Source organism: Stylophora pistillata, chromosome 1 (genome assembly GCF_964205215.1).
Source record: "Stylophora pistillata chromosome 1, jaStyPist1.2, whole genome shotgun sequence".
Classification (NCBI taxonomy): Eukaryota; Metazoa; Cnidaria; class Anthozoa; order Scleractinia; family Pocilloporidae; genus Stylophora; species Stylophora pistillata.
The window spans coordinates 53,906,521-53,931,650 of NC_142519.1; the positions used below are offsets into that span (position 1 = coordinate 53,906,521).

Genomic DNA, 25,130 nt, shown 5'->3' on the forward strand with positions numbered 1-25,130 from the left:
TAACCTTCAAGCTCATCAGAATGCTCTGTTCGGCAACTACGGGACTCGAATTTTATATATAGCTGTGGAAAGGCCTCCCAGCCTAAATAAATACGATTGGTTACACGAAAAGGTGCATTACATGAAAAATGTGAACATCGTTTCTGGCGCAACTGAATAAAAAAGTCCTCTTGAAGGGGAGTCAAATTAAAATCGATCATAAAACATTTATGAGGAAAATAGCCCAAAGGGCAAAAAATTACCTCAGCTGATGTAACGGTGAGAGACGATCAACTAAGACGATTTAAAGTACAACGTAAAGGTAATTTTCTTGCGATGTATGTCACTGGCATATCTATGCAGCAATATAACTAAGAGCGCGAGGCACGTTATCGCGATTTATAGCTTAAGCGAAATATATCACCTGGACTCGATAAGATACCTGATGGGAACACTTGCAATGCGACAAGGAGCTTCGACGGCTTTCTTGTTTTCACTTATGACGTATAAATTGGACCCAATGCCAAATAAATGCTTTTTTGAGTGAATGGAAAATCCAATCGACGATTTTATGAATTTCATAAGTTACTTTAAGACATGATGGAAGTCCGATGATTAAAAGGAAAAAAAGATGAATTCAGTTGTACTAGAATAGTATTATTATTCATTTTTTTCCTAATATCGATAATAATATTATTATTCATTTTAGTATTTAATAATACAAGTATTTAATAATATTATTTTTCATTTTAGTATTTAATAATACAAGTATTTAATAATATTATTATTCATATAAGAATAGTTATTGCAGTAAGTCCAGTTAATTCCTTTCCCATCTTGATCGATATCTCAGTAAGAATTAAGTTCGGGTACCGTACGAATATAACCCGACTATGACATCTATTGGAATGTTAGACCGGGTTTGTGCAAGTGTTTCTCACAGTTTTATCGATTGCCATTTATTGAGCAACACATTCTATTTGAGGTTATAGAATGGAAAATCAAAACCACCGCAATTTCATCGTCTGTTTTTTTTTTTTTAATTGTGGCTGATTGACACCCTTCCTTACCCAAATATTAGTTGGAGTCTCTTGTTTGCTCAAATCAGCAATCCTATGGAAAAGAAAGACTCGCTTATTCTAGGTATTTGTCAGTCTTGACTGTTTAACTTTAGAAGACTAGCAAAGGCTGAGAAAATCAGAGAGCATGAGGTTTCTTTAATTTTGACCGCTGACGTAAACCTCTTTACGACTTCTTACACCCCGCGCGGGTTATTACACCAGTAAACCGATAGAAAGTGTGGTCTTCTGCTTTAATAACGGACTCGCTTGGACCATTCAGAATCAGTTGTTCACGTTGGGCATATTCATATAATATGAAAAAATAAAGTGACCCTCAAGAGGAAAATGGACACAAAATCAACAGAAGAATGTTTGAAAAGCTTCAGTTTACCTAATAATCCGTTATAAAGTTTTTGATAAGCCTTAGATAGTGTTGGTTTAATTTCATTCTCAGCGACGTAAATTTTATCGATGGGATTATAACCATTCTAGCGAAAGTGGTGGCAATAAAATATTTCACACAGGAGGGAGTGGCTTTTAAAGTGGACTATGATCTCTAACACATTGTCGACTTACTTATTTTTGTAGCTTTTTAAAACAGTCGTGGATCACGAGTGAGGGGGGAGGGGAGGAGGGTAATCGAGAGTCGGTTAAACTATTACCTTTTGTTGCACCAGTCCAGAAAAATCTTGAATAATCTTTCTGTATAATTCTACCAAAGAGTTTTATCTTGGCTAGTTGTATGGAGAGTCCCACTTCAGAATTCATCGAAGAAACCTTCCTTCAAACCTCATCGACCGATGTTATTTGTATCCGATGAGATAAGAAACCAAAGTTAACTGATATTTGTTCACGTTAAGGCCATTCTTACCTATGTATTTTGAGGTTAAAATCAAATCAGCAACTTTTTGAGCCCCCTCCACCCGGTAAGAATTCTACAAAGTTCTAAGCTTTACCTAACAATGCAAATCTAACTATCCGATGTAATGATTTCTTGTTTACAGGGTCTTGTCCAATAATCAGCTAAAGAACCTATCCCATGGAGTTTTCCGGAGCAATTGGCGCCTCGAAAGACTGTAAGTACCAACATTATTCATTATTTACTACTGTAACATCTATGCAAGCAATGGGAAGGACTGAAGCAGTTTCACGCAGAATTCCACTCTTTGTAAAGGAAAAATGTATATTCGGTGGAGAAAACAATCTATGGTGAGAAATGAAACACAGCCGGTCTAATTCTACATCCCCTCCCCCATGCCTCGGGAAAGAAACTCTGCACTATAAACGCTCGCAGTACGGACTGTATGCAACAGTTTAGAGCCTGGTAGTTCTGGATTCTTGAATCCCGATGGTTAAATTTGCCTGAAAACAATCGTTTTTAGGTGGAGAAAGTTAGCACTTTTTCAGGTTTTATTAAGACGAGAGCAATCGATAAAAAAAATATCGTATTTCTCGCTTGGTTTGTAAAAAGAATATCAAACGGTGATTTTGATGGAGTTTTGCAGTTTCTAAAACCAAGTTTTGTTGAACGTAGAATTGCCGGAAGCGATTACTGATTGTAACCATACACTGGATATGACCATCACTAGAAATGATAATTACACCGTTTGTTCGGTATATTTCGATCGCGATCTTGGGATCTCAGGCAATATATAACAGAGTGCAGAGCACGTTATTACGATTTATGGCTAAAGCGAAACATCACTTCAACTCGATAAAGAATCTGATGGAAACAATTGCACTGAGACATGGAGCTTCGACAGCTCTCTTGGCTTATGGACAATATTTAGATAGTTATAGATGGGAACGAATCCCAAATAATTGCTTTTAAGGTAATTGGAACCTCCAATTGACGACCTTATGAATTTCATAAGAAACTTTAATACATGATGACGGTCCGACATGCAAAAGTGAAGAAATAAAGATAACTGTTCTAGTTGTATTTGAGTAATCTCTAGTTATTCGAGTCTAATAAATCCCTTTCTCATCTTGATCGCCATCTCAGGAATAATTAAGCACTAGTGCATTAAAAATATAACCTTACGGGGACATTCCGCTGACAGTCCGATATGCAAAGGTGTACTGATTCAGTTGTATTTGAATAATCTCTAGTTCTTGATCGCTATCTCAGAAATGATTAAGAACTGGATCATTGGATAATGCAATTCAAAACTTTCTATTGGCTTAGCCATTATGGTATATGAAACAATATACCATAATCTACAAATACGGTAAGCGTACACGTCAGCTCAAAATCAAAAGGGAGCTAAAAAATCCGGTTTCTTCTTAGAAAATGATAATTTCTTGGGGGCGTTTTTAATTAAACAATTATTCAGTTCCGGTGTCATACGAATATAACCTGACAGAGATATCCATTGAAATGTTATACCAGGCTTGAAAGATCAGAGTTTTACATTTCATGACACTTGTGCGAGTGTTTCTCGCACTCTCAACGATCGCTATTTATCTAACAGAAAATTCGCGTGGAAGCAATTCGAGGTTACAGAGTAAAGAATGCAAACCACCGGAAACTCTTTTAATTTTACCTTAATAATACACTGACACCTGGTTTTTAAATAGTAGCTGATTGACACCCGTGGTAGGCTCAGATGAATGAAACCGGCATAAGTTTGTATGTAATACTGTAGTCAGATGATCGAGCATGATTCCAGCGTAATTACCAAAATTCTTGAGCGTAAATGTATCAAACTGTGTCGCAAAAACTCAGAGCAATCTTGAATTACTTGTAAATGCAATAATCCTATCAGGGAATCTTATCTTGAGAAGTTCAATGGCTTCTGTTAACCAAGTCTGTCAAACGTACTTCCTCGAATAAGCGCTTGGGCACTTCTTCAGAATCTCGGCTGAAAAAAAGGGGAGCATATTGGAATGAGGGTTCCTTATAGGAGTGGCAACTTATCAAAAAATTATTGACTTGTACTGATTCAGCTGCAAAAAGTTGTAGATAAAGTTTCGGGCGCATTAATTATTATGTGAATCGGTCTAGTTCGTCTTGGTCGCAAAAGTTTCTGTTTTGCTAAAGATAATCGTTAATTGATATCATTCAACCTCAGTCGTGCGTCAGCTTAATTTGCATTCTACTGTGATGTCTATCGGTTTTTGTCATCCCGATCCGGCCTTGGTCTTTACTAGAATTGTTACAATCCTTTAAATTGAAAAAAGTTAACATCACGTGACTAAGGTATTTGACACCCCCAGGAAACAGCTATCGCGAGTCTCGACTTAAACCTATGGTTAGGGTTGGGGCTGTAGAAATCACTTGAGTTCCATTGACCTTTTTCCAGTATTTGATGTTAGGGTTACAGTTGGGTTAGGGTTAGGGATAGCAGAAGTCAAGTGACGAGCATTCTCATTGCTCTCCAGCACCCTGGGGCAAATGGCCAGATGGCCCTGGTCCTGCTGAGCCCAAAACAGTTTCCACTAACTTGATAATTTAAAAACTGTTCCCTGCACCTTGTGTTCCAATCCTAAATTGAGCGCTGCAAGGCTTTTGACAGCTTTCCTCCCTCTCTAAATCCCTATTCTTAGCTAGTTAGCAGTTTTCATAGTTAGAGACAAGAAAATAGCAATATAGTGACAAAAGGAAGATTTTGTTAATTAATTGCTTAACTCTTAGTCGACAAGCCACGCAGACATGGTAGTAATTGTTACTATTACCTTTGTTATTTGTTTCTTGTTCAAATTAAGAGACAACATTATGTAAGTGTGTACATTGCAAGGCTGTTTGATGTGACACCTATTGCAACCTAAAACACCCACAATGATTCCCGATTTCCATTACAGTGAACCGTTCATATAACAACAAATCCTAAAAATCCAGCTTTCTGCTCCAAGAACAACACTGAAAAACTGTCCATCTTTTAAGATCAAAACTTGCTCAAGAAATTAAAAGTGTACGTTCGAAACACACCTCAGGGCGAGATCTTGCTGTTCGGCTGGAAAATGCCTTCTCACTTTAAAACCGTTTACACGGCAGAAAAAGCAAATGCGGACGTGTCAAAAAAGGAGTACGGACCTCATATTTTTGCCCGTGTAAACAATCCGAACCATGTTTTGGGGGATGGGTACGGACCCGTGTTTTTCAGGGCCATAAACGTTTATGGCCCCAAAACCAGAAAAAACACGGGTTCGAACCAATTTCATGCATCACGTAAGAAATTGGTCTGGTCCTCCAAAAACTGCAGTGTAAACGCAACCTTGCTAGCTTGGTCCTTCTGCCTCTTTTTGTCCGACCCGAGATAAAACATCATCGGTGTAAACAGCTAAAATTATGCAGTCCGTACTACTTTTTTGACATGTCCGTACCCGATATTTCTGCCGTGTAAACGGCCCTTTTGTCCGCTAGCCCTCGTTCCTCCATTTCACGAAAGCTTGTGTCTAAAACACAACCTTTGCCTCGTTTATGACCGAAAAGAGTTCTGGGAAATTCCACCACAACTCGACACCTCACATTTCCATTTTAACACCACAACACCTCACATTTCCATTTTAACAAATTATTGTGTCGGGCCACCCAGTCCTACCAGCAAAATATCACATCGATCGAGACTTTTGCCATTCAAAACTGGCCCAAAAAGCCTTGGCAGGTCCTGGTAGCCATCCACAGATGGGAAAGAGAGACGGCTTCACTTGTAAACTCGCCAAGCTTGCATGAAAGCAGTTTGGCGCTCCAGTCTACATGATCTAGGTCCCGTGACCCCATAGTCTGAGCCCACGGTGTCTCAAAACCACAAGTATTTAAGAGTTACTTCTTACAACGACAAACAAAGTGAGCTTTAGTTTTGTATGGCCAAATTATAAGGTTATTTTTTCTGTCTGAAAAGGGTTAACAGCTATTTCACATTTTATGACTTGAAGTGAAACTATTTTAAACTTCTCTCATCGTTTCAACATTTCTTTAAGTTGCCTTATCAACGTAATGTATCTGAGAACTTAATCACTATGTACAATAAAGTGTAGGCTCCGAATGCGCAGCATCGCAGGCTCATTCGACCATCATTCAGGTGATCATTGTCAAACTCGCTTCGATTTATATACCAAGAAACAAAACTTTTTTCAATACATGTATCTGATTAATTCATGACCTTACAACAAGAGGTCTGTCACATATGTAATACTAATTGAATTGTACTAAATTTGCCCACCTGTTGGCTATTCATTTGCACATGTCTTACCATTTGTATTTCTAAAACTAAACTTTTGTTCTGAACCTCATTTTCAACGGTTCCGTGGAGAGGTATAAGACAGGTCACCTCTCAAAATGTTGAAATCCTTTAGCAGACAATAAAGTAAGGGGTCGAAAGTTTTTCCTTTAGCTTTTAAAATATTGTCTAGAATCCCAACAACAATCTTTTCAAGCTGTTTACTGATTCCATATACATCACCCAGGAAAACTTGTGGAGGCTGTTGGGATCCATACGGATTTACAGGGAGTCAAAAAAACCTCTCTTGACAGTTTAGATACATTTGCATTTTGAATAACGTAGCACACACACCTTAGAAGTGCTTTTCAAGGCAAATGATTGTGATATGGTTCCCTCTCCATGTCGATGTCTGATGACCTATGAACCCCCCCAGCTACTTTACCCATTTTCATATGTTGCAATTTCATTACTAGCTCGTGAGCTTTTGTAAAGGGTTTGAAATTATTTCAAGAAGTCGCGTGTCAATTACTTAAAGAGTAAATGAGTTAACGCTGCACTCTTAACAATGATTTTTGTTAATTAGATTAAGAGTTTTGTTAATTGATTTTGACTGCAAACCCTGGCACTTTGAGGAAAGCCTAGTTTATGAAACACTTCTTGAGAACAGTACAAACAATTACCTTAGGAGGTCCTTACAAATGAAAGAGTGCTAACAGTACGTTAACAGAATGTTAATGTTTCTGCACAGAATTGTGAAGAAATATCGAAATATGTCCTATTCTCGTCTTTTTTGGAGTGCGACCGATGAAAATTTACGGAGAAATACAGCGTAACGCGAAAGCGATAATGTACATGGTAACTGAAAATGATTGGTGTTCCGAAAATGACGAAAATGTTAAGAAACTGAGGCAACCCATACCATCCAAAATATTACCTATCGACGAGGAACGGCTCCGCGATACTGAGGAGATTTATAACTTTTCTATATAACGCTCATTTTACGCTGGACTAAGTGTAAGCAATAAGGCGTTGGTTGGCAAGATTTGATTCTAATCACTGTTCTTTGAGAAAATTCAAATTCACCTGCACGGCGACTTACAGGAGATGATCCATCACTTTCACGTTTCAGTCTTTAAGGGCTTCCTTTCTAGAGACTCACTCACATTCAACAAGCGATCACTAAGCACATGGCATCACCAAATTGGGAAGTGTCAATCACACACATGATATACCTTTCTTCAGATTTAATTGTTTCTTCCTAACTTCGACGAAATCTATCTCGCTATGAACTAAATATTCAGCCTGCGAACAGGAGCGTGTGGGTCATTGTGTATAATGGGTGTATCAGATCCTGAAGGCCTCAAAAACTCAACAGTATGGAGTCTGGAATGAACTTTAAGCATATGAAGGACCAAGGTACATTGTAACACAGAGCTACACAGAAGAGTGGACTTGTTTTTGCGGCTGATTGCCATGGTAACGGCAAAGCAAAATTATACTATTTACATTGTACAAGACATAACGCCATCGACATTATCAGTCCTCGGAGCGAGTAATTTCCAAAACCGCCCTTGTGAAATGGTGTTTTCACAGCTAAGAGTTATATTTAGTTCATACTTTCCCTCGGATTGATATCGGATAGACAATATCCAGAGGAACAAAATTGCCCAAGGTCAGCTTTGCAGTGTTAGCTATGTCACCAGCGTTGTAACAGACTAGGAACGGCACTTTTATTGAGTAAACTGGAAGGGAACTCACGCGGTGTCAAAAGTAATTTATGGGCGACGTAACTAATCGCCAAATTATAACGTTGCAGACAACTACCCCCATACAAGGTACATGTCAACTGGCGCATTGACAATTCCATTAAAAAGGAACGAAAAAGAAGGAAAAGAAGCAGGAAGGGGTGAAACAAACTTTCGTTCTGTTGAGCTTTGTTCTTCCCGTATTGTAAATGAGTTCTTTGATATAATTAATAAGATAAAGAAAAAAAAAACTTTTGAATAACTCTAAAAACTATGCGTACATTTAAAAGCGCTTTATCGTGTATGATAAACTGGTACTGAACGCTTTCCTAAAAAGAAAGATTTTCAGTTCTTTCTTAACTTTAGCTAGGCGGCTAAAGGATCTGGTTGATAACACACGGCAACGAATACTATAAGGCAGGAGCAGCATGAGCAAAAGCGCGGTCCCCAAGTGTAGAGCAGGTGACAAAGGAATGAACAGAAGATATTGCGTAGTCTAGCGAAGAGCATAGTTGGAGGCAGGTTTTAGAGATAACACATCTCAGATTGTTTAACGACTTAAAGACAGACAGAAGCAAATTTTAAATTGAACTCTGAAGGATACAGGAAGCAATTTTAGGTCTATAAGAGTCGGTGTAATGTGTTCAAATTTCGTAATCGGCAAAATCATCCCAGCTGTGGTGTTCTGAACGTTCTGTGAACGATCAAATTGATAATTAGCTGAAACAAAAAGGATTGAGTTGCAGTAATCAAGGTGTGAAGATACAAAAGCGTGGACCGGTGTCTTTGTCGATTACACACTGAGAGGAATTTTCTGCTTTGTCTGATGCCTGCAGAGTCCACGAAAAGCCTTGCTATAGATCTTACCGATGTGAAAATCTATCAGCATCTGAAGCATTTCAATCTCCTAAACACTGAAAACTGAAAAACAACAGGAATCATGTACTATTATGCCTGGTGTGGGTTAACACCTTAGATAAGACTCGGGTTTTATTCTGTAATCTCAAACTTGTTAGCGATAATCCTCCGTTATTCCATATTTAAACACCCCAATCGGAGCCTCAAGCGTCACCCTACTCAGAGATTCTTGTGTGTTTCACAGTTGTCTCACTGAAATAGCACGTCCACGTGTAAAGAATCTTCTCCTTCAATAATTACCAATGAGACATAAAAGTCAAGTTATTGTACGCAACAAGGAGCATTTTCGTATTAGAAATGGCGGGAACTAGAGGACGAGTGCATATCTTGACCACTTTCTTATTCTATGAGATACGTTTTACGTTAAAACCACCTTTACGACCCTATTCCAGATCGTTATCTTTAACACCTTGAAATATCAATAAACTCTAAGAGAAGCTGAAAGAGAAATCTGTCAGACACCATTTTCTATGTAAAACTAAATGTTCAGAGTAGGAATTTTGAAAAATACCGTGTAAGTAGACGAACAGATTTTGAAAAACAACACCTTGAAGATTGATAGTGTTGTAACTTGATACTCGGATTCGTGAAAAGTCTCTTCCGATTTTCGTATGACCTTTATTTTGAGGATACACTCTTCTGCATGCTCTTCGAAGAAAAAGCCTGCAATATATGTGCGTGCATTACGAACAATGTGCTCGAGGTTACACATGTAAGAGCCTGGTCGTTGTTCTGGAATGCTGAATCACAATAGTTTTCCTAAGTGACTAAATAAAATTTGTTTGATTCAACATTTCCGATGCCATCTTGTTCAGGTGGCTCACCGATCACCCGCATGACTTTTGTGCGGCTATGCTGCTACGTGCTGAATACTGTAGTAAGCCCTCTCGATCACCAAAGACAGAAATGTCACAATTTAGATGCTGAAGGTACCAGAGCGAGGAAAACGCAGTTTTAGACAAGTTGCTGAGTGCATGCTGATATCTCGAGTGTGGACTCCTTAAGACGTGTCTTTGAAAGGATTAGTAAACTCTAGAAGCTCCGCCGGAATCAGCAGCAAATCTCTCATCGAAGAAGGAAGTTACTGGAGTGGACGTTTATTTGGAATAATTTAATTAGCACTAGAGTGTCACAAGATCAGCAGCGAACGATATCTGCTTAGATTTCTTATTCTGTGCTTTCTCTCCTGACGTTTCAAGTTACAGAAATCCTTGTTTAGAGTAAGTCTTCGACGTATTTGAATTTGTCACGCTTATCTGACTAATGGCAAGTTAAACAGATAGAGCGAACGGAATAAGCCGCCATAATTCTCATTTTTTTCATCTAATTAACTCCCATCTTGACAATCCACACAAGACTCCTTAGTATCTATTAAATGGGCCAAGGGGCGACACTTTATCCTCTCTTGACTGGGTTCAGTTCTCAGCACGACTTTCTAAATAAAATGTTAAAATAAAATGTTAATAAATGTTACTAAAATGTTATGATTTTAGAAACTTCTCTGTTGTTCAGCTCTGAAATTATACTAAAACAATTATTCACCTCAGGTTCGCTGATTATTGTCGAATAATCGCCTCGACTACGTCTCGGAGACTATTCGACGATATTCACCTCGCCTTCGGCGAATTATTGTTAAATATAGGATTCGAGTTTTATTCTGTAATCTTGAACTTGTGAGCGATAATCCTCGGTTATTCCGTATTTAAACTACCCAATCGGAGCCTCAAACGTCACTCTACTCAGAGATTCTTGTGTGTTTCACAGTTGTTTCACTGAAATAGCACGTCCACGTGTAAAGAATTTCCGTGCTTTAATATTGACCAAAGAGAGATAAAATTCAAGTTATTTTACGCATTAAGGAGCATTTTCGTATTCGAAATAGCGGGAAACTAGACGACGAGTGCCTATCTTGACCACTTTCCTATTCTATGAGATACGTTTTACGTTAAAACCCCTTTTACGACCCTTCTCCAGATGGTTATCATTAACACCTTGAAATATCAATAAACTCTAAAATAAGATAAAATTGAAATATGTTAGACACTTTTCTATGTGAAACTAAATGTCTAGAGTAGGAATTTCGAAAAATACTGTTTAAGTAGACGTGCAGATTTTGAAAAAGGACACCTTGAAGGTTTGATAGGGCTGTGGATTATTTTCTCACCTTGCATAACTCTATTCGTATGATTTTTATAAAAATAACTGTTTGTTTCTTGGCCATATCCCAGAAGGACTGGTTTAAACCAAATTGAATGATTTGGCTGGCTAAAACCATAACCTGACAGTGAAATTCCGATGACAGTCCGATATGTGAAGGCGAAAAAACAAAACGGTGAATTAATTCAGTTGTATTTGAATAGTCTCTAGTTCTCGATCGCTATCTCAGAAATAATTCAGTTCGGGTGCCGTACGAATATAACCTGACAGTGACATCCCTTGAAGTCTTAGACTGGGCTTCAAAGGTCAGAGTTTTTTATTTAATTACATCTGTAGGAGTATTTCTCGCACTTTTAGCAATTGCCATTTATCCAGCAACAAATTCGTATAGCAGCGATTTGAGGTCATAGAACGGAGAATTCAAACTTCCGGTAACTCCATTGTCCTTCATAATACACTGTCGCCGCCTGGTTTTTAAACTGTGGCTGATTGACACTCATCCCTACCGAAATATTAGTTAAAGCCTCTTGTTTGCTGAAATCAGAAATACTACAAAAAGAATCTTGCTGATTCTTGGAATTTGTACGACGTGATTGTTTCGGATTTTGAACCTAGCAAGGAGCTGATTCAATTTAAAAGTTAGATGGCAAGACGTTTCTTTTAATATCCCAGAGACACGTGTCACTTTATTCGCTGAGGGGATGATATACACCCAGTCTGAGCCATTCTCTCGTATGCTAGGCAGAGAACATTCTAATTGTAAGGAGCGAAGAGACGGTGTGTTTCTCAATGAAATATGCATTTGGGCGAAAATTGTAATACGAAATGTGATTTTAAAGTTAGCATATTTAGAAACATTTGGAGACTGGCCTCCCAGTCTTCAGATCCAAAGAGTCTTTGAGATGTAGAAACGACGACCAGTAAAAATGGTGAGATCTGAAGGACCTTAATTGAAGCTATTTGACGGTCAGGGATAGGCCCAAATGAATTATACCGGCATAAGTTTGTGTATAATACCGTAGTTAGAGGAGCGAGCATGATTCTGGCATAATTACGAATAAATTCTTGGGCTTAAATGTGTCAAACTGCGTTGCAAAAAGTCAGTGATATCTTGACTTATTTGTAAATGTATTAATCTTATCATGGAATCTTATCTTGAGAAGTTGCACGGCCACTGTCAAACCTGGTTAACCAATTCTGTTTAAGGCACTTCCTCGAATAAACGCTTGAGCACTTCTTCAAAATCTTGGCTGAAAAATAGAGAGCTTATCGGAATGAGGGTGCTTTAAAGGAGTGGCAACTTACTAAGAAATTATTAGCTTGTGCAGATTCAGCTGTAAAAAGTTGAGGATAGAGTGGTGATAGAAACAAGTTTTATTTGCGTTAAAGAACGCGAGGGAGGAGGGGAGGAGGGGAGGAGGGGGCAAGCTGAAAGCTTTATGTAACAGCGCATTTCAAACTTTCTCACTTGATTCCTTTTTAACTGGGCAAATAAAAGTGAGAGTTAAGTAGGTTTCGAAATAATTTGAATATATCAACAAAGTTGAAATGGTTAATTGACCACCGTTACGATTATAAAAGCTGACGTTTCGAGCGTTAGCCCTTCGTCGGTGCGAATAGTTTCACTGATTTTCCTTCCTCATTTTTGTTTTTTGGACAAACGTAATTCTAAAAGAGATGCGTTTGCAGTGTAACATTGTTTTCTTTTTTTAGGACTGAGTATGGCAATTTCTGAGGGTTTTCCCGGACTTTTGTCTAAGATCTCGATTAGCACATCTTGTTAACAGTTGTATTGCATCGCACAAAAGAAGTGAATCATGATTTGTCACATTTCCCAAAACATTGAGATAGAAGAGTCATGTTCTTCAAGCTCTGGGTTTCCATGCCCAGAGCCTATGCAGCCGAGATATAGAAGCAATCCCCGTATTCAGGCGGATTGAATGTCACTTCAAACTCTAAATTCTCTAATGTCGATGACGAACGATAATTATACTCGGCTGGTTCGATATTTTGTATATTTTAATCACTTTATTCGCCCGCAATACTCCAAAACTCAACTCGACTCGCTGTTGAAAAACACTCGCCCCTAGCCCCATAGCAACGAACCGACCTGTCAATTCACATAGCAACGCAATAATAAATAGATAAATAAATGTACAGGAAGCGGGAGGGACACTCTAGTTTCTGTTCCATATCTAGCTTCCAGCTTTCAAAAGACATCCAACAAATCGAGAAAAAGATTACTTAGACAGTAATACGCTGTCAAAAATCCTTCCCTTACGAACTTTGTAACGCGCTGAAACATGTGCAAGTAGAAAAGAAGAGACGCGCGAGTTAACTTCCGGACATTTCTGACCACAAGGTACGTGTAAAAATAAGAAAAAAAAAGGAAATGAATAAATAATAGATAGCAATTACTCTTCTTGAACCCTTGACATTTTACTCTTGACTTTCGACAAAAACCTAAACTCAATTTCTTTGGAGGCCGCAAACTTGAAATCTGTTTTAGTTAACGCGAGTTAAATCTAATTCAACGAATTCAAAGGGTATGTAGTTTTGTCAGATTTTGACGGAAATTGCTGGCCAGAATATTTGTCGAAATATTTTCTTTTGTCCGACTTCACTATCGATCGATTCTCTCTGGAACCAATAGGAATATCAAAAAAGCCTCAAATCTTTATTAGCCTTTCATCTGCTAAGGTATACAGTGCAGTTTGTTTGGATGTCCGTGGTAGCTTGAAGGCTGTTAATTCAGTTAAACAAACGCCGTCAGTTTCATGAGGTTTTCACGGGCCCGAAAAAAAAAACCATCAAAACTCTTGTTATTTTTAAAATTTATACGCTATTAGCACTAGTTTTGTATGCGCGTTCAGAATTTCCTCATGCATACTGTTATTTATTAGTTTGTTTCTCGTTCATTTTCCTGTTTATACGAAGAATATGTTTTCACTCCGTTACTCTTCCTATAATCTTTGTGGCAACTACATTCTTCCACTTAGTAAAGCTAAAACAACTACCTTTGGTCTTAATTCCTTTTCTTCCTTCTCACCTAAGCGGTAGAATGCACTGCCAGACTATCTTCATAAAAGTTTCTTTGCAGAGTTTAAAAACAAAATACAGGATGTTACCTTCAAGTGGATTATTTTTTGCTTGACATACTTAAACTTAAGATTGAGAATTTGTGAATAATATTTTCTTTTCTTTACTTTTATGTATTTTTTATTATTATTATCGTTATTATCACTATTTTATAGATTACCTTTTTATTTACATATTACCTATATATAGCTATTCTAAAATTCGAGTATGGATAAAGTTTATGTATGTGTACATCATGGTTTATTGTATAGAAGCGCACGTGGGACGATGTTTCCGGGTGGGCACCCTCTCATGTTGACAGTAACTTTAAATCAGCAATCCAGTGAAAAACTCTAGCTGAGTCCTTTAATAATTAACTCGCTTGGACCACTCAGAATTAGTTGTTCACGTTGGGTATATTCATATTATATGAATAAATAAAGTGACCTACATAAGAGAAAAATGGAGACAAATCAAAAGAAAAATGTGTCATAAAACGTACGATGTTTACTGGAAAATGGCACTTCATCTGAGAAGGTCTTGTCCATAGTGGCGAGTAAAAAATCAACACGTAATTGTAGCGAGAAAGTACAACATTTAGTTCATGGAGAACTTTTAGAGGCAAAAAACGGATATTAGCAAGGCAGTCGAAGCAGAAATTAAATATAACTTGGTGGTCTTTTTTACCTTTGCAACAAGAGCAACCAAGAGGCAAAAATAAGATTAAAAATCAAATATTGTTTATGCAAATGCTTTTCGCAACTTTTACCTGAGTCAGCAAAACTAGCCCTTCCGAAACGTTGTCTGCACTGTTAGTGAAGGACCAGTGCACAAAACACGTTTTACTTGTACTAATGGTGGACAAATTCCTGCCTGACGACCTTTATAATCTTGACCAGTCACATCTAAAAAGTCCTCACGAAGGACATGAACCATTACACTGGGTAAATGAGCTCACGATTCATGTTAATGTCACTCTTGCTGTGTGTCAATATTGGGTTGATTCCATCGCAACCTATCCTGGTACCCTAATTTTTCAAAAGTGACCTTGTTATTCATGGCGAACAAAACGAGGCTGGAGATGGTTTGCGATTAAAGAAACCATAGCATCGTTGAAACTTTGGTATTTAATCATATATCTGTTACGTCGATAACCAGGCTTGGAGGGTTAGGTAGGGAGTTATCATTCTCGAGAGCAGGGAATAAAAGGTTTGGATTCACCAAAGTAAAATGCCAGCGGTTAAAAGGCTACCTATCGCTATGCATTTCGTGGCAAGAAATGATTCGCTACGCTTTTAGTGGCGAAAAGTACTGCTTGCTATTTAAATAGGGCCACCCATTGCACAAAAAGTAGCCATTGTTTCTCGATTAGAAGACCAAAGAGCTAATAAAAAGAAATAGCCGTATTTAATCACACAATTGGATCTAAAGTACAAAGATGCTACGTTGGCACTCGGCCTTACAAGTGTTTATAACAAGCAAAAAAGCAATTAACTGTTAATAAAGCCTCTTAAATCAACTTAAAACTTATACCTTCACTGCCTCCGTAACCAAGGTATATTTGAGGCATAAAAAGTGTGAGCAATTACAATAACTAAATATTAGCCTGGTTGAAACTGAACAGAACAACTGAAAAAATAAATTACGCGTCTTTAATTAAAAGTTTAGCATGACAATCACTGCGATAAATGCGATGCAGAAACAAACAGAGTGCGCACGGAACATTAGACATGATGTTGAACTTGACAATTAAAATAAAAAATTGATTTGTAGAGAGGAAAATTCAGTGATTATTTGGCGTAAAGTCCTGAAATTAAGAGTATTAATCGCAAAGGGCTTTTCTTGCCATTATTAGTCGCAAAGAGTGTTCTATTGCAATCAGTAATCGTGAAAAGTAAGGCTATTGGTCGTGACCGAATCATTAACAGTCGAGTTTGACGAGCTTTAGACTTAATAATCGTGCATTGTATGGTCAATAACTGCATCTGACAGCAAATGTTTTTATTGATCGTACTCCTCTCCAAAGAAAGTTTAAGCAAAACTTTTTCTGGACGGCCGCCATTGCGATAAAAAACTCAGAATTTATTATTTCTTCGCGCCTGGCTTTTTAGGTCATTAAATGTCATATAATTGAAGTCTTCTCGGGTTTAACTTCTCAGTAAACTTCATTTCCATTTAAAAACTGTGTTTTCCAACGAAATTTTTCTTCTCTTTCGCTTTTCGAAGATGTTCAGCGCGTGCTTTCGGTATTGTGAGAGAGTTGACTAACGTTTCTTCTTTATAAGAATGAAAGTCAATATGTTCAATTCGGATAGGGTTTAAACAGAATGAAGTTCTTCTCACACCTCGGCGTGGGTTATTACAACAGTAAACCGATAGAAAGAGTGATGTTTTGCTTTAATATTTAACTCGCTTGGACCACTCAGAATTAGTTGTTTACGCTAAGTATATTTATATTATATGAATAAATAAAGTGACCCTCATGAGAGAAAATGGACACAAATCAATACAACAATTTGTGAAGAGCTCCAGTTTACCTAATAATCCGTTATTGAGTCTGGTAAGCCTATGCTAATGTTGTTTTACTTCCATTATCAGCGATGTGAATGTTGTCAATGGGATTGTAACCATTCTAGCGAAAGTGGCGGCAATAAAATATTTCACGGAGGAGGGAGTGGCTTTAAAGTGGACTATAATTTCTAATGCATTGTCGACCTACGTATTTACGTAGTCATTTAAAAAAAGTCGTCGATTATGAGTTAAGGGCAGGGGAGGAGGGTAATCGAGAGCCGGTTAAACTATTAACTTTTGTTGGATAATTCCAGAAAAATCTTGAATTATTTGTCTCTATAATAATTCTACCAAAGAGTTTTATCTTGGCTAGTCGTATGGAGAGTCCCAAATCATATTCCTCGCAAAAAACATCCCTTTCAAACCTCATCGACCAATGTCAAATGTCTCAGAGGAGATAGGAAAGCATAGCTAACTGATATTTGCTAACGTTAAGGCTCATCTTTACATATGTATTCCAAGGTGAAAATTAAATCAGCAATATCTTGAGCCCTCTGCACCCAGTAATAGTCCGAAAAAGTTCTACACGTTGTCTAACAGTCCAAATTTAACTATCTGACGTAATGACTTCTTGCTGACAGGGACTTGTCCAATAATCAGTTAACGAACTTACCCCTGGGAGTTTTCAAAAGGACTACATGGCTACAAAAACTTTAAGTACCAACCAAATAAAATCTTAATTACATTTGGGCAAGTGTTTCTCGCACATTTAGATCGCAATTTATCTAGCAGCAAATTCGTACAGAAGCGATTTGAGGTAATAGAATGGAGAATCCAAACCGCCGGCAACTCCATTGTTCTTCATAATACACTGACGTCTAGTTTTTAAGCTGTGGCTGATTGACACCCATCCTTACCGAAATATCAGTTGGAGCCTGAAAACAGCAATCCTACGATAAAACATTTTGGTGATTCTTGAAATTTGTCCCTCATGACTGTTAGGGGTAGCAGACGTTAATTTCCCACGTACGAGATTACTGTATAATGGTGTCCTCCCCGGGGGTGGGTATGCAGAGCTCCATTTAAACCATTTAAACCAGCATATGCTGAACTGGGAATCTGTGCTAAAATATTGTTGACAAATAAATAAATAAATAAACAAATAACATATTTCTTTGAGTCACCTTAGCAACGCGATATATCTGAGAACTTAATCATTAAGTACAGTAAAATGTTGGCTGCGGATACGCAACATCGCAGGCTCATTCAACCATCGTTCAGGATCATTGTCAAACTCGCTCCGATCTATATACCATGAAAGAGAACTTTTTTTTGAAATATTTATAAATTAATCTATGATCGCACAACAAGAGTTCTGTCACATATATTATACTAGTAATTGAATTTTGGTAAGTTTGCCTACTTGTTGTCTTTTCATTTATACATGTCTGAACATTTTTATTTCAAAACACAAAATTTTGTTCCGAACCTCATTTTCAACGGTTCCGTGGAGAGGTTTAAGACAGGTCACCTCTCATAATGTTGAAATCCTTTAGCAGACAAGAAAGAGAGGGGTCGAAAGTTTTTCCTTTAACTGTTTAAATCGTTTCTATAATCTCAACAACAATCTTTTCAAGTTGTTTACCGATTCCATAAACATGATCCAGGAAAAATTATAGAAGCTGTTGGGAGCCACATGGATTTACAGAGTCGAGAAAACCTCCCTTGACAGGATTAATATAACTGCGTTTTGAATGGAGTAGCACACACACCTCCTTAGAAGTGCTTTTCAAAGCAAATGAGTGTGATATGGTACTTTCTTCCGTGTCGTTGTCTAATCACACCTGAACCCCCACACCTAGTTTACCTCTTTTTATCCGTCGCAACTTCATAACCCGTGAGCTTTTGTGAACGGTTTGAAATGATATGGAGAAGTCACATGTCAATCATTCAGAGTAAATGAGTCAACAATCCTCTCTTTTCAAGTTAATTAGATTAAGATTTTGTCAATTGATTTTGACTGCCACACCCTAACACTTTAAGGAAAGCCTAATTTATGAAAGGATGTTGACAGAACGTTAACAGAATGTTAATATTTCTGCGCAGAAATGTGAAGAAATATCGAAATATGTTCTATTCTCGTCTTTTTTTAAAGGGCGACCGATGAAAACTTTACTGAGGAATACAGCGTAACGTTAAAGCGATAATTTACAGGAAAATTGAAATTGATTGGTGTTACGAAAATGACTAAAGCTTTAACATAATGAGGCAACCCATACAATCCAAACTATTACTTATCGACGGGGAACGGCTAAGCGATACTGAGGAGGTTTATAACTTTTATGTATAACTCTCAGTTTACGCTGGACTAAGTGTCAGCAATAAGTTGTAGGTTGGTACGATTTGATTCTTATCACTGTTCTTTGAGAAAATTCCAATTCACCTGATGGCGACTTATAGGAAATGATCCATCGCTTTCATGTTTCAATCTTTAAGGGCTTCCCTTTTACAGATTCACTCACATTAATTGAATAAGCGATTACTAACTGTAGCACATGGCATGACCAACTCGGGAAGTGTCAATCACACTCATGATAAACCTTTCTTCAAATTTGATTGATTCCTCTTAACTTTGACGAAATCGATCTGGCTATGAACGACATATTCAACCTTCCAACAGGAGCGCGTGGGTCACTGCGTAAAATGGTTGTATCAGCATCCTGAAGGCCTCAAAAACCCAACAGTCTAGAATCTGGAATGAACTTTAGCATTTAGGGGACCTGAGCGCATTGTAACACAGAGCTACACAGGAGAAAGGACTTTATTTGCGGCTGATTGCCATGGTAACGGCACAAAACTATTCTATTTACAGTGTACGACACATCACTCTATTGACATTCTCGATCTTCGGAGCAAGCAATTTCCAAAACAGCTTCTGTGAAACGGTGCTTTTACAAAAAAGAGTTACACTTAGGTAATCCTTCCCCGCGGATTGGCATCGGATAGACAATATCCACAAGCACGAAAATTGCCCGAGGTCAGCTTTGCAGTTTTAACTATGTCACCAGCGTTGTAACAGACTAGGAACGGCACTTTTATTATGTAAACTGGACGCGAACTCATGCGGTATCAAAAGTAATTTATGGGCAGTGTAACTAGTCGCCAAATTATAAAGTTGCAGACAACCACACATCAACTGGCGTATAGACGAAGGAAAAGAAGCAGGAAAGAGTGAAACATAAACTTTGGTTCTGATGAGCTTTGTTCTGCCCGTATCGTAAATGTGTTTTTTCTTATAATTAATAAAAATAAACAAAAAAAAGTTAAATAACGCTAAAAACTATGCAAATATTTAAAAACGCTTTATCGTGTAATATAAACTGGTACTGAACGCTTTCCTAGAAAGAAAGGTTTTGAGTTCTTTCTTAAAAGTAGCTAGGTGGCTAAAGGATCTGATTGGTAACACACGGCAACGAGTACCATAAAGCTGGGGCAGCATGAGCAAAAGTGCGATCCCCAAGTCTATAGCACGTGACAAAGGAATGAACAGAAGAGATTGTGTAGACAAGCGAAGAGCATAGTTGGAGGCAGGTTTTAGAGATAACAAACCTCATATTATCCTACGACTTAAAGACAGTCAAAAGCAAATTTTAAATTGAACTCTGAATGATACAGGTAGCAAGTGTAGGTCAATGAGAGTCGGTGTAATCTGTTCAAATTTCGTAATCTAGAAAATCATACCAGCTGTGGCGTTCTGAACTTTCTGTAAACGATCAAACTGATATTTAGTTAGAACAAAAGGAAGTGTATTACAGTAATTAAGGTACGAGGATAAAAAAGCGTAGATCAGTGTCTTTGTCGATTGCACGCTGAGAGAGGAATTTTTTGCTTTGTCTGATTCCTGCAGAGTCTATGAAAAGCCTCGCTTCAGATCTTACCCATGTTAAAATCCGTGAGCATCTGAAGCATTTCGATCTCCCAAACACTGAAAACTGAAAATACAACAGGAATCATATTCCATAATGCCTATTGTGGATTAACAACTTTTACTATAATTTCAGAGCTGAGCAAAGAGTTTCAAACAATCTGATTGGTCGAGCGGTTCCTTGGATAACGCTAGATAAGGCGCTCCACGCGGTTTATATAAAATTGTTAAAATAAAATGTTAATAAATGTTACCAAAATGTTATGATTTTAGAAAATTCTCTGTTGTTCAGCTCTGAAATTATACTAAAATAACTATTCGCCTCCGGTTCGGTGAATATTGTCGACAAATCCCCTCGACTCCGTCTCGGGGATTATTCGACGATATTCACCGACCCTGAGGCGAATAATTGTTATATATAAGACTCGGGCTTTATTCTGTAATCCTGAACTTGTGAGCGATAATCCTCGGTTATTCCGTATTTAAACCACCCAATCGGAGCCTCAAGCGTCACTCTACTCAGAGATTCTTGCGTGTTTCACAGTTGTTTCACTGAAATAGCACGTGTACCTGTAAAGAATTTCCGCCCTCAATATTGACCAAAGGGAGATAAAAGTCAAGTTATTGTACGCAACAAGGAGTATGTTCGTATTTGAAATGGCGGTAAACTAGAGGACGAGTGCCTATCTTGACCACTTTCCTATTCTATGAGATACGTTTTACATTAAAACCACCTTTACGACACTATCTCAGATCTTTATCATTAACACCTTGAAATATCAATAAACTATAAAATAAGACTAAAGTGAAATCTGTTAGACACTATTTTCTATGTGAAACTAAATGTCCAGAGTAGGAATTTTGAAAAACACTGTTTAAGTAGACGAACAGATTTTGAAAAACAGCACCTGGAAGGTTGATCGTGTTGTAAACTTGATACTCGGATTCGTGAAAAGTCTTTTCCGATTTTCGTATGACCCTTATTCTGAGGATACACTCTTCTGCATGCTTTTTGAAGAAAAAGCCTGCAATATATGTGCGTGCATCACGAACTATGTGCTCGAGGTTACACGTGTGAGAGCCTGGTCGTTGTTCTGGAATGCTGGATCACAATACTTTTCCTAAGTAACTAAAAAAATTTCTTGATTGAACATTTCGGAAGTCATCTTGTTCAGCATGACGTTTGTGCGATTTTGTTGCTACGTGCTGAATACTGTAGTAAGCAATCTCGATAAAAAAAGACAGAAATGTCACAATTTAGATGCTGAGGCTGCCAGAGCGAGGAAAACGCACTTTTAGAGAAGTTGTTGAGTGCATGCTGATATCTCGAGTGTGGAAGAATTAGTAAACACTAGCAACTCTGCCAGAATCAGCAGCAAATCTCTCACCGACGAAGGAAGTTACTGGAATCAACGTATATTTGGAATGATTTAGTTAGCACCTAGTGTCACAAGATCAACAACAAGCGATGATCTGCTTAGATTTCTCATCCCGTGCTTTCTCTCCTGACGTTTCAAGTCACAGAATGCCTTGTTTAGAGTAACTCTTCGACGTATTTAAATTTGTCACGTTTATCTGATTAATGGCAAGTTAAATCTAATTAACTCCCATCTTGACAATCCACACAAGGCTCCTTAGTATCTATTAAATGGGCCAATGGGAGACACGTTATCCTCTCTTGACTGGGTTCAGTTCTCAGCACGACTTTTCTTCGCGGTGAATTAATCATCACTAGGGATTTGAGCACTGGGTCATTCAGTTTTGACAACTTAATGAAGTCAGAATACATCATTTCTTTCAATTTGACATTTAGCGCAGCCATCCTAGGCTTAGTTCGCTGAAAATAATATGCTAAGTCAGTAATTCAAGCTGTCAGCGGTAACATTTGGACCAAATGAACTATCTCGGAAACGTGTGATGATGTTTTTGCCTAGAAAACGTTTTATCCTAACTAACTTACTGGGACTTGTGGGCGATCCAAGGTCAACTGACCGGTGCGGGAATGAACAGGTGGTGAAGCATGCCATGCCACGTATATTGGGTGATCTTTTAAGCTGGGAGAGGCTTTCAATCTAGCTTTAGGTAGCTGGTAGAGCGGTAAACCTCAGCAACTAACTCTCCAGCGATATCGCTTCATTGTAGCTAAATCACAGCCAGTGCAGCCACTTTTTTTACCCTTATTTATTTCCCTCATTAACTTGATTGTAATGAATCCACCCCCATCAATTCGATTAATTGAACATTTTCTGTTGCTCAATTTTTGTGCATTACAGTCTCGCGCCTTCAAGGTTCGTAGGTAGCCTGGTTCCCGAAGTTGTAAATTTAATTGCAGGATGTCTAAAAATTCATTTTAAAGGATGATATTCTTCTGTCTTTTCTCTCGAATCTTTCATATCTCCCAACTTGGATATTCCTTGTTTACTTTTTTGTAGCGACTTGTCGTATAATCAACTCGAACACCTACCTTCAAGAGCCTTCTTTGAGAATTATTATCTTCAAGAACTGTGAGTTAAATGTTTGTCCCGCTTGATATGGGGCTGCTGACTGATTTTCCCACCTTATCTAGCTCTATTCTCGTGATTTGTATAAAAATAACTGTTCTCCGGTAAACAGAACCGATTATAAACTGACTGCGTGATAAAGCTGTTTCAGGTTTTCCACTTTTACTTTAACGTCATACACCACCAGTTGGGATGTAAGTTCTTGAAAACATGCAGCGTTGTGCTGCCTCAAGATTTTGATACTTTTCCCATCCCTTTTCTGGGTTTAAAGCTACAGCAACCCTTAACTATGAAGCAAGCATAAAGACAATTCACAATTCGAAACATCAACTTGCAAGACATGTCTATCGACATTTTGATATTTTGATGGGACAGATATCGTAGAAGGGCAGCCAAGCCTCCTCCCCCCCTTCGTCTTTTTTGGCAACTCAGACATACTTTATGATTCTATCGGAATGATCCTCTTTGAAACGCACAGGTCTTTACTCCGCTTTGATTCCTTCATTTTCAAGCCGACGGAAGCCTGGCGAGCAATCTGTTCCCAACTGAGTAACATTGAATTCAAAACACTTAGCAGTTTATCTTCAGCTTGTCCAAATACTATTCTGCTGACTTTTCTTCAGCAAATTTCTATTGTAAATGGAATCTGGTCCATTTCATATAGTCTCTTTCCCTCGCTAAGCTGCTCAAGCACCTGATTAAAAATTTATGTAAAGACATCGAGATAAGGATTTAATTTTCTGTTGGCATATGGTATATGACGTGGGAAAACATCAATAGAAAGAGAGCTTTTTAAAACAGAGAATTAAATAGAAATTGTGTCTGGTAGTTATTGTGTAAAAAGAGAGGCTATACATATGATGCACGATCCTCGCAGTAGATAGCGCTATTTAAGCAATAGCGAAAATCAGACCTGAAAAAAATCAGGCCTGTACGGGATTCGAACCACTGACCTCTGCGATACTACTGCAGCGCTCTACCAATTGAGCTAACAAGCCAACTGGGAGCAAGCCGTTAAGTTGATTCGTAATAAACCTGTGAAAGTGATAAATGTGATACAATGAAAATATATGAAGTTCATATATTTTGTACTGCGGTATTAGATACATATGATGCACGATCCTCGCAGTAGATAGCGCTATTTAAGCAATAGCAAAAATCAGACCTGAAAAAAATCAGGCCTGTACGGGATTCGAACCACTGACCTCTGCGATACTAGTGCAGCGCTCTACCAATTGAGCTAACAAGCCAACTGGGAGCAGGCCTTTAAGTTGATTCGTAATAAACCCGTGAAAGTGATAAATGTGATACAATGAAAATATATGAGGTTCATATATTTTGTACCGTGGTATTAAATACATATGATGCACGATCCTCGCAGTAGATAGCGCTGTTGAAGCAATAGCGAAAATCAGACCTGAAAAAAATCAGGCCTGTACGGGATTCAAACCATTGATCTCTGCGATACTAGTGCAGCGCTCTACCAATTGAGCTAACAAGCTTAAATAGCGCTATCTACTGCGAGGATCGTGCATCATATGTATCTAATACCGCAGTACAAAATATATGAACTTCATATATTTTCATTGTATCACAAGAGAGGCTATATTTACATCTTAAGGAAGCATTTCCTTTCGTCGACAGAAGAAAAGTCATGCATTCTGCCGTCTAATCATCGACTTCTTTATATAAGAAAAATATTATCAGGAGCACTTGATAATTCCTGTTTCATGAAATGTTAAGAAAGTTGTCTGATGTGGTCATATTTCTTGTTATCTTTCAAGTTTACAATGGCAGCACAAAAAGAAATGAATCTGTTAACCTACTTGCTTTTTAACAGGCCTATCTTGTGTTTTCCTTTTTTCCAATGCAGTTTCTTGAACAACAACAACATAAAGAACTTGTCCTCTGACCAATTACCACGTATATATCGGCAGGCGAAAGGATTTAAAAACATGTAAGTTCTGTGGTTTTGGAGTCTTATACCGTTTTGGATCAGTAATTCTACCAAATCTAAAGTTTTAAAATATATATTACAACATATCCTCCTCCGAGATGGTGACTCCGAACGTGAACAATTTTGTATTGTC

At 37.9% G+C, this 25,130-nt stretch overlaps 1 long non-coding RNA gene across 1 annotated transcript in view; it reads left to right on the forward strand.

The window, feature by feature from the left end:
• LOC148743107 (uncharacterized) overlaps positions 1 to 24,997 on the forward strand; it is a 38,776-nt gene extending 13,779 nt beyond the window's left edge. Inside the window, exons 2-4 of the long non-coding RNA XR_016002240.1 lie at positions 2,045 to 2,116; positions 22,972 to 23,043; positions 24,914 to 24,997. This is a non-coding gene — a long non-coding RNA (uncharacterized LOC148743107). The remainder of the gene's footprint in view (positions 1 to 2,044; positions 2,117 to 22,971; positions 23,044 to 24,913) is intronic.
• Positions 24,998 to 25,130: the final 133 nt, after the last annotated feature.